The following is an 11,501-nucleotide window of genomic DNA, read 5'->3' on the forward strand; positions in this document are numbered from 1 at the left end:
CAGAATGAGTGAAGGAGTGAGACAACTTCTTAGAATGCTTCATTTAGCTAGTTACACATATTTAGCTAGTTCAACAAAACCCAAACTTTTGTAGTGTTACAATATCTCCATATTGAGAACATTCATCCTCAAATGTGGATCATAGACTAAGATTCGACTAACCTCAAATTTTGACCCATAAACACATTAAACTAGATGTTATCCACAATGATAAGGACTCTTACAATTAAAATTATCAAGTTGTGACATGGAGAAAAGGAATTCAAGACACTAGAAAATGTTGTGAAACTATGATAGGCAAAAGGCTTATTAGCACATACCTGAAAATAGAAAACAAGTTACAATATATCTTCATGTCCTTCTCTGCTTCCCAAATCTCTTCCTCGGAATTCTGATTATGCCACAAGTCTTTGACTAACACTACATCTTTAGCTCTCAACCTTCTAATTACTTGATGATCTAGGATTTGCACATGTTCCTCTTCATAAGACAATTCCTCGATAACTCCGATCTCCTAGTTAGTCAAGATATGAGAAGGATCAGGTCAATACAACCTCAACACAGACACAAGTGAAAGACCAGATTCACCATGTTATTTACATCTAATTAGTTATCTACAAGCTAAGTATTTTTATTTGTCCTTTCATATCAAAACAAACTTACTTTATTCGTATAAAAATAAAATGGAAAAATCACACCATATACACATTTAAGAGACAATATTACGGGTTTTAAACCTACTCTTAAAAATTTCTTACTTATAACAATTTAATTACGGGTTATAACATATTAATAAAATTTAACTTTATTTAAAAATCAATTAAATTTTACTTTTTTTAATGATTAATATTTTTATAATTTTATATTATTAATAATTTAATAATATTGATTGCAGTTCTTTTTTTAAAATCAGTAATTATCAATTACACAAATTTAGGGATTTAGATCGATTACAGTTTCATCTTTACCGTTACACACCAAACCATCCACTCACGTCAATCCCACCCCCACACCTATCCTATACAACACGCCACCACCCCACTACCCCACCTTCAGAAATAAAAAAATCTTCTCTCTCAAACATACTCCAAGCCGTTTCTCATCTTATTCATGTCAAAGAAACATGTTCTAACGCCTCGAAAGAGTCCTCGACTAGTTGTAGCAACTTCTACGGATGAAGTACATGCTCCAACATTTAACATATTGACTCAAACCCCGCTGCCATAAAATAATGAAATTCCGGCAAAAGGTGATTCTTCTCAATCGAAGAATCAGATTACTCAAAAGGAGAAAATTAGTGAAGCAAAGAAAACGGTAAGTCCTGCAAATCAAAAGGAAAAAAAGGAAAGGTGAAAATTGTAGAAACCCATTCTGATTTCCCAAGTGAGATACAAAAGAAAAAACAAAAAAAAGATATCAAAATTGGTCAGTCTTCAAAATCATTAAGAAGAAAAACAACAACGAAGGAGGACTCAGAAATCCCAATATCCAAAAAAGGCAAAAAAGTGGTTAGGATAAGTATTATATATAATTTATTTTCAAATTATTCAAATTAGTGTATTTTTTGTTAAAAGTATTATGTTATGCTTATTGTTGGTACGAAACTTATATTGGTGTGAAACTTGTACGAAATGTGAATAATATTTGTATGAATCTGACTTTAATATATGATTTATGAATATTGTATAAAATGTGATTTAATATTGGTATGCAATTGGTATGAAATGTGTTTTGACATTGATATGAAATTTGTTTGATATCAGTTGCCCAATTTGTTGATTTTAGTGCAGTTTTTTAAATTTCTATTTTTTGTCTGAGTTATGACTAATATTGCTATGAAATTGGTATTTTTCATAACAGGAAGGTTTCTTTTTTAATTTCTCCATTAATGTATTTCAATTTTTAACATTGGTATAAAATTGGTATAAATTGATATTAAATGTTGTTTTGAAAATTATTTTGATTGTAGTTCGATAAATTCATGAAAGTAGCTTGTTAAATGTCACAGTGCACATGAATCTGGTATGATGTTTCAATAATATTGGTGTGAATTTTTTTTCAAATATGGTATGATGTATTACTAAAATTTATGTATATGAATATGGAATGAAATATGAATAATATTGGTATGAACTGACTTTTATATATGGTTTATGAATGTTGATATGAAATTGATTTAATTTTGGTATAAATTATGTGATATAATTTAATTATAACTACTTATAAACTGAAGTTGGTGTTGGAATGAAACATGAATAATATTGGTATGAAGTATGTTTTAATTTAGTATAAACAATTTTATTTTATAGGCAAGCAAGCCATCCAAACACTGGTCTTCATGCACAAACATGAATATTGTTGGTGATCTGTTGACTTTCCTCAGGCATGTGAGGTTTCAGCAATTTTTGGAACAAACACCATTTGGTGTATTTTACGAGCTATCCCACATAAAGATTCAATGTCAGTTATTGCGCAATTTGTTAATTCTTGAAACTGAAAACGTCAGGAACGACATGTTAATTGTCAAAATAAACGGTACAGTACTACGTTTTGGGATTAAGAAATTCGCACAAGTAACTGGTCACTTGGCATATATAATGTCGACATATTTTTTTCTTAAATAGTGTATTTAGGTTAAGAACGTCATCAAATACTACTACATATATTAAATTTAGAACTCAATCAAGAATAATTGAAGTTGTTATTCTAAAATTCATCTGAACTTATAAAAATTAAAATTCTAACTCGGCCTTCGTTGAAAATGTGACCTCACACCAACTGGAGGTTCAATTTTAATTAATTGTTACTACAATACAACAAATTCGTAGGTAATATTCAAAGCACTCTATCAATTGTCTTTTAAGCCCCCGCAATTTGTAACTTTAACCCCCATAAACTGACTCTTTTTTTGTAGAAAGTAAATCTTAATCGTACTTCAGCCTACTCTTCCTCTTCTGCTTCTGCTATGTAAAGAACAAGTAAATTCTCTTTTATAGGTTATGTATGTTTTCTGATTATATTAAGATAACATAGAAATATCGAGTTAGGGCATATAAAATTTTAGTTTTGCATATGTGCTTTAAATTTTCCACAATAATTAATATATTTTATCGTAATAATATATTGAGTTTAAATTGTAGGAAATTTCGTAAGAACACAATGATGAAGGCTTTGTAATATGAACTACAAACACATAGTTGAAGGCTTGAAACACGTAAGAATGCTTGGTATTTGCTCCCTCTTCTTTGCAAGATCGCTATGGAATTGTCTATATATAGGTTTAGCGTATAAGATAGGCCTAAGCATTTTTGCACAAAGCAAATAGTGAAGAAATTTTATTCGAAAGCAAGAAATTGAAATTGATCTTTTTGGAGAAGAAACTAATTCTTTGGAGAATGTTGCAAAGAAAGATACTCTGTAAAAGCTACATTAGAGTTTGAAGAAGTTGACTTTAATTAGAATTAGTGATAAACGAACAATACAAGGATAAAACCATTTCATTTAAAAGACACCTCTTCATTTAAAATATTTATTATTAATTTTATTTAAACAATTGCAACATCATACCCCTCCTCTTGAGGATTCCTGAAGACCGTAATTCAAGTCATGGTGTTGTAGATTCACATCCGTTAAGAAGGAGCCTATGAATCGAATAAAATAGTATTTGTAGTTAAATTTTACACCCTTTATTAATGTTGAAGATGTACCTCTACGTACAATCTTGGCAGGATTGTCTCGAGCATTAGGACACTAACGCAATTGGTTGGGGTCCCAAATTTGTAAGGCCCCCTGATTTTTCCTAAAGATATTGTTTGCAACAAATTTTATACATATGAAAAATAAATCAGCCATAAATAAAATCTCTAGAAATAAGAATATTATTGATAAAATAATATGGGTATAAATCTATTTGTTTCTTTGATTCTTCTCTCTTAAGATTTTTTCGTGACTCGAGAATCATAGTGGCATATTTCTCAAACTAGGATAATATGAACCTCATTGAGATTTATTAGATCTCCATTAATCTTTGTGAATATTTCATGAATTTGCGGAATATTTGAGATACCTCTTTAAAGTAGTATATTATCCTTTATATAGGCATTAGCTAGGATTTAGGGTAAAGTAGCCTCAAAATATCCTAACTGGATTGAACACGTCTTGTAGAATCCTACAAAATTTCAATGTGTGTGTGTGTCTCTCTCTCTTTATATATATATATATATATATATATATATATATGAACAAAATTGAGAAGTGAATCAAATAACTTTTTTACTTTATTTAATGTGGAGATTGTTATAATAATTGAAAAAATGAATAGTAGTTAGTGTTGAAGAAGAAGAAAGCTGATGATTGGAACATGTCAAAGGAACAGGTCCAACGAAGCTGACTGACGTGTCTGCAACAAGTGTTGATGAAGAAGGAAGCTGACGATTGGAACATGTCAGAGGAACAGGTCCAACGAAGCTGACTGACGAGTTTACAGCATTGTTGTAGAATTAGAGTTGCACCAGGATTAGACTACTTATATTAATTAGGATTATATTACGATTAGAATTATATTCTGATTAGGATTATATTACGACTATGATTAGATTATTTATAATTGCATTATTATTATTATAGTAGTAATAGGTATTGTAGTAGGGCTCTAAGCATAGTTAACTTAGGACTCTACAATTCTCCCCATATAAAGAGGTTGTAACTCAACATTATTTTCATCAATACAATCCTTCATTTCTCTAATTCTAGACGTGAGATTTCTACATGGTATCAAAGCATAAAAGCTCTTCCGCTCTCTAAGTATTGATCAAAAAAAAAAATCACACATTGCAATTGCCCCTTCTACCGAAACCATGTCAACCTCCTCACTTCACCAAATCATTGCCGCTTGCTCCATTAAATCTAAGCCAACAAACTACCTCATATGGAGGATGCAAATAACCCAATTGATTCAGGTGATAAAACTAACGTATCTCATCTATGAACTAAGTAAAAGTAGTTGTTCCACTAGACAGACTGCTAGGAAAGTTGTAAAAGTTAAGAAGGATGCAAAAGATAGTGCACCATTGATGATTGGAAGGAGAAAGATGTGTTACTAAGGAGTTGGATCTCAAGCACCTTGACCGAAGAAAGCATGCACCTAATTGTGGGCTGCTCAACTGCCAAGGAGATGTGGGAATGCTTGGAAAAAGCTTATATTCAAGCAACAAAAATAATTAATTTTGCTAGAGGTTTAGGTTTAGGTCTCAAATACAAGACCTCTGTCATATTAGGTAAGACACCATATTCCACTCTTAATCAATTTGTTTATGCTCTCATGAGTTTTGATATAAGGGAAGATGAAGAAGAGGTGTCACAACAAAATCACAACATGGTATTATTTGCTCAAAAAGGCAGGGGAAGAGGAAACAACAACATTAACTCCAGTGAAACAGGTTTCAAGCCTGCTGGACAAGGAACAGGTTTTAAGAACCAGGTTCTCTGAACAATAAAAGTTCTCAAAGTGAAAATAAGGAGAGGAATAATATTGAGTCATGTGAAATCTGTGGTAGGAATAATCATACTGCTCTTAACTGTTTTTACTGGTGGAACTACTCGTATCAATCTGCAGATGAACTATCACAAGCAAACTAGACATCACATTCATACCGAAGCATTGACAAAACAAGTTTTTGTTGGGTATTTTTTTCTTCGTAATCGAATCAAGCTAGAGTAACTATTCCTCCACTCACTAGCTTGAGAGAAGAAGAAAGCTGACGATTGGAACATGTCAAAGGAACAGGTCCAACGAAGCTGACTAACGTGTCTGCAGCAAGTGTTGATGAAGAAGGAAGCTGACGATTGGAACATGTCAAAGGAATAGGTCCAACGAAGCCGATTGACGAGTTTACAGCACTGCTGTAGAATTAGAGTCGCACTAGAATTAGACTACTTATATTAATTAGGATTATATTACGACTAGAATTATATTATGATTAGGATTATATTACGACTAGGATTAGATTATTTATAATAGCATTATTATTATTATAGTAGTAATAGGTATTGTAGTAAGACTCTAAGTATATTTAACTTAGGACTCTACAATTCTCCCTATATAAGGAGGTTGTAACTCAACATTATTTTCATCAATACAATCATTGATTTTTCTAATCCTAGACGTGAGATTTCTACAGTTAGTTAATTGTAGCATCCTTTCTTATGTGACCTACCTATTTTGTTGACTCATTTATATGTTGACGATTATCATGAACCTACATCATTATTGTAACATTTACCTTTTAATTTCTATTCCCCTTCCTATTTTTAGTCTCTCACAAACTGAATATTCTAAAGTCTCTTAAACGGTCCAATCTTTTGCATTATGCAAAATCTATTATTGTGTATTTATAAAAATATATATGAAAAAATTGGTGTCTTCTTTAAATCTCAAGCATTACAACAAATCAATAATATTTTAATATCGTTATATAAACTTATCAAATTCAGTGCAACACTATTTCGATATCAATACATACAATTTTTAAGTTTTTGAGTCATGTTTTATTTTTCCAACTTTATATTATATTTTTTCATTGAAAATATACATTGTTTACACTCTTACTTCATAATCATAATGTCCGCATACATCTTACCTACCTTCTCGAGACTTCAAAAATTTAGGCCAATTGGGAGATTTGTTAGGTATTTGCTCTGAGTTTATCACCATAAATAGGTTTTCCTTTTCCTAAAAAGAAAGCATATAGTCTCCATATTTTGCTTGTCATTTTCTTGTAGGAAAACGTTTACGACTCTATAAATAGAGGCTCGTTCCTTCTGACTTAATTAGCATTCACAATGTAATCCTAGGAGGGTTTGAGAGTTTTATCTAGGGGGAGAATTTGTGGACACAAGTGATACATGATCATGTGTGGACCTCTTTGTATTCCGAGTGAATCCGGTGAAGTTATTTCTCTCTATATATTGTACTCTCATGTTTATGTAGTGAATTGCTCATATCCAATGTGGAGGTAGGTCGGTTGACCAAACTACGTCAAATCTTTGTGTCTTTTGATATATTTGTCGTTTGTCTTCTTACATATGGTCTTTACAGGTTTGCTTTGAGCTTCTGCATGACACCTAATTATTTTCGATCCTAACAAGTGGTACGTAAGATTATATTGAGTATGTTATATTTATTAAATTTATATATAATAACTAAACAAATAAAATAAGGCCTTTCTATAAGGTTTGATTTAGGTCCCCCAAACTTAATTATTGAGATATGACCTCCAAACTTGTCGAGACGGCTCTGTGTCTTTTACTGCTTGAATACTGATCTTGGCAGTTTGAGAGATATCAGTTGTATTTAGATGAATGAGGGCAGTTACTAGTTCAGGTCTATGTTGTCGTATTCCTGTTAGTCTTGATATTATATATATAAAAAACCTTTATAAAAGAGAAGCGTCCCCTCTAACTTTCCGCGCGGCTAGTCAAAAGATAGTTGGCTGGTACTCAATTTAAATGCAACTGTGGTATCCACTTGACTTCAGACATATATGATGTATTAATTGTTCCTTATCTGTTGTAAACATAAAATACCAAAAAATAATTAAAAATAATAATTGACTACCAAATATCTTTTAAAACAAAATATTAGAACCCCTCATCATTGATTCAGGAAATAGAACAAACTGCACACAAACATCACACAATATTATATAAAATATTTAAGCTAAACTTGAAATTTTATTTCAAAACATAAGATAAATGTTTTATTTAATTATTCGTGTATTTGGACTATAACGTAAATTTAATACATTTAAGTTAAATCTAATTTTCTTTTTTAAAAAAGGTCAATCGAGAACTTTAATTTGGAATTCGTACATAGTTATCATTTTAATTTTTGTGATTGATATGCACGATTAGAATTAGTAATGCAGTTCTTATAAAATAATCTATGTGATTTTATATGATATTAGTCATGAGAATTTAATTATTTATGTATTACTTATATATATTTTAATTATTCCATCTTCTATCTTAAATAATGTGTGTGAAGTAATATATATTTTAATTATTCCATCTTCTATCTTAAATAGTGTGTGTGCACGATTAGAATTAGTAATGCAGTTCTTATAAAATAATTTATGTGATTTTATATAATATTAGTCATGAAAATTTAATTATGTATTACTTATATATATATATTTTAATTATTCCATCTTCTATCTTAAATAGTGTGTGTGAAGTAATATATATCTTAATTATTCCATCTTCTATCTTAAATTACGTGTGCGTGTGCGTGTGCGTGTGCGTGTGCGTGTGCGTATGCGGTGCGTGTGAGTGTGCTGTGTGCGCACGCACGTGTGCATGTGAGTGTGTCTTTTTATCCATAAATTACCTTTGATTTCTAATGTTAATCAGAAATCGTTAATATTATTAGTAGAAAAAACTAAATATTATTGTATTTCTTAAAAAATTAAAAGTACAACAAATAAAAATTGAGAATTTCAAATAATGGTGATTGTCCCATGCAGAGTTAGCACGGACTTCCCCTTTTCTTGTGAACATGGAGAGTTAGCACGGACTTCCCCTTATCCTCTGCCTCCTTTCTCTCATCATGGTTGTCGGTTGTAGCCTCTCTGTCCTTGACCAAATGCCCCGCAACGACTGGAAGTGGCTCTTGTGCTTCCCAGCTAATCATACTCTTCCACGTGGACCCTTGTTATTCTGGGCTAAATTCTTCTACCTTTCAAAAATCCTTGAATTCATAGACACCTTTTAATCATCCGCAGTAGTTCTAAGACACGGAGGCTCACATTTTTGATGGAATCAGGAAAACTATATGCACAACGGAAGCATATCAGGATCTTACTGCTTACATGAATAATAGATAACCAATATCGTTTATGCTAGAACACATAATCATGTTATAACACATAAACTTACTGAAATTTAATTCGATAAATACCTCTTGAAGTTTGAGAAGATACCTTCAAGCGAATCCCCAAATTAGACCGACCTTCAAACGAATCCACAAGACAGCCAGCAGTTATGGTCTTCTACAGTGATCCCAAGTTTACATCTGAACTCTCTCAATACTTGGGTGGACAAGTATAAATAGAAAACTAATCAATATTTTTCTAGGTTAGGAGAATCTCTATTTATAGAGATTTCTTCCCCAATCCAAAAAGAAGAAGAAAACCCAGTTTTCTTGAAAAACAAGAAAACACACGCCTACTTCTTTTTCCACTAAGAAATAGGATTCTGAGTTCTAGTTAAAAATGAGCACTGTATGGACCACAAAATTAATTACTGAGGCTTCCTATTATGAAAATAATTCAAATAATTAATTTGAATTATTCTTACAATAATAAATTACAAATCATTCCACTAGAAATTCGTAATTGCACTCCTCTATTTATATTTCGAAATTCCCTACTAAACACTTATGTAATTTCCCATGTTAAGATTTCAGATACTAATCAATAAATTAAATTACTGACGAATTTAACTTAATGATTAATTTCCTTTAGAGCACTACTTAACTTATTTCATGTGTCGGAGTCATAAATTCACTTGCAAGGTTTGACACGATGAAAACTTTTAAGTTTCTCAAAAAGGCATATCAATCAATCTCTATAACGAGACATGAATTCCATCAACTAACTTATTATTTCACCAATATATATTATTATCATCCAACTTCCCAGGTATATTGACCCATCTCAGAATCTCACCTTTTAATAAATCAAAACAATAATTAATATATACAGATCATAATAGTTATATCAGGATTAAGAGTATAAGTACATTGAATAGTTTAGAGAATATGTTTTCGTCAGTCAGTCTAAAACAACTATCTCTACTCGATCTCGTTCAATACATACAAAATGCACTAACACAAGAAGTTGGAACTATACCATTCCCATAATCAGGATAAATTACATATAATCTTGTGCTACAATCGTACCCGATGGCATGTCCAATTTTCATCCTAGATTGTGAACAAAAAATTTTATACTTATAAGAACTGATGATTTAATCCTTTGTGTATATAAGCTAAAACTCTACACACTAAATCATCTACTATATAAGTAAACATACACCATAAACGAATGTATGATCTATTAAAACTGGGCAAACATTTATTCTATAATAAATATTATATCTTAACATATGGTTAATAGTATATATATCCCAACAGCTACAACACCAGTTATATGTTATCTTGCCCTTTCTAATGTGAATTCGATGATTCATGTAGGGGTAATTACTAATGCTTCGGTTCATGTTATAATGTATGCTTATTACTTCTTTTGCGCATCCGGAAAGAGGCCGGGGTGGAAGAAGATCGTTACCAGCTGTCAGATTTTGCAGTTCATCCTTTACTTCATGGGTGCAGTTGTAGTCATGTATTATCACCTCACTACTAAGATTGGTGCTCTGGTTCCCGTACTTTGTTATTTAATGTCACTTTTAATACCTCACTTTTTCTTCTTTTTCTCAACTTTCATTCCAAAACCTATGCCAACAACATCATCAAACACTCTCAACATAAAGCTTCTCAATAGACAGAACTAGTTGATTAGTTAGTGCTTTAATTTTTTACATGTCTATGTAATACATCTTTATCTTAATAATTAAATAAAAGTAGGTTCATTTGTTTTGCATGCTAGTTAGGTTGACATTGAGAAAAGACATCAAATCATCCACGAACTTGATAACAAAATTTACTTTAGCACTTTAACTATATGAGAATTTATTTACGCCTCCTTAACAACTTCTATATGAACTAAATACCAACCTAAGGAGTGATGTGGCAAGGAGAGTGAAGAAAGAAAAAAAGAAAAAAGAAAGTTTTGACCAACATATACAAGATTATACACATGACATTTTTTTATTGACCAACATATGAATAATATTTTTAATCTTTTTTCCTTCATATATTAACTTTTTAAAAATATGTGAATTTTCTTATTTAGAGGTAAAGAAATTTGTGGGTCTCAGTTTTTTTAAATAAAGTTTTAAATTTATTACTCTTTATTTTGTTGTCTTTTCCTAATACCTTCTTCCCAATTGAAGCAAACCTCCTCCTACCTTTCTTCATAAACATTCTCACCTCTATCCATTACTTTCATTCCATCGGCCATTTAGCAATTCACTATATATTACTCATCACTCTATTATTGTTGACATCGATCTCATAAAACCCAACACCAACATCATTGTTATAGAAATTAATTCCATAATATCCACCATCAATAGTAATAATATTGAAGAGGAATGGAGTGCTCGGGAATTCACATTCCCAAATAATCGATTTCACAATAATAGCATCAATGTCACAACACCCATTGTGAAGACACATTCATAGATTCAGATTTTCAATTACTCTAATATTTTTGTAGCTTTAATCTCATAAAAGAAATGAAGATTGCATAATAAAGTTGAAATATCCACATAATTTTTTCTATCACCAAATAATAGAAACTCAAAAAATGGGTTACCTAAAA

At 31.0% G+C, this 11,501-nt stretch overlaps 1 pseudogene; it reads left to right on the plus strand.

The window, feature by feature from the left end:
* Positions 1 to 5,137: 5,137 nt before the first annotated feature.
* Positions 5,138 to 10,559, plus strand: LOC125846826 (uncharacterized; annotated as a pseudogene).
* Positions 10,560 to 11,501: the final 942 nt, after the last annotated feature.

Source organism: Solanum stenotomum, chromosome 1 (genome assembly GCF_019186545.1).
Source record: "Solanum stenotomum isolate F172 chromosome 1, ASM1918654v1, whole genome shotgun sequence".
In the NCBI taxonomy this organism is placed as follows: Eukaryota; Viridiplantae; Streptophyta; class Magnoliopsida; order Solanales; family Solanaceae; genus Solanum; species Solanum stenotomum.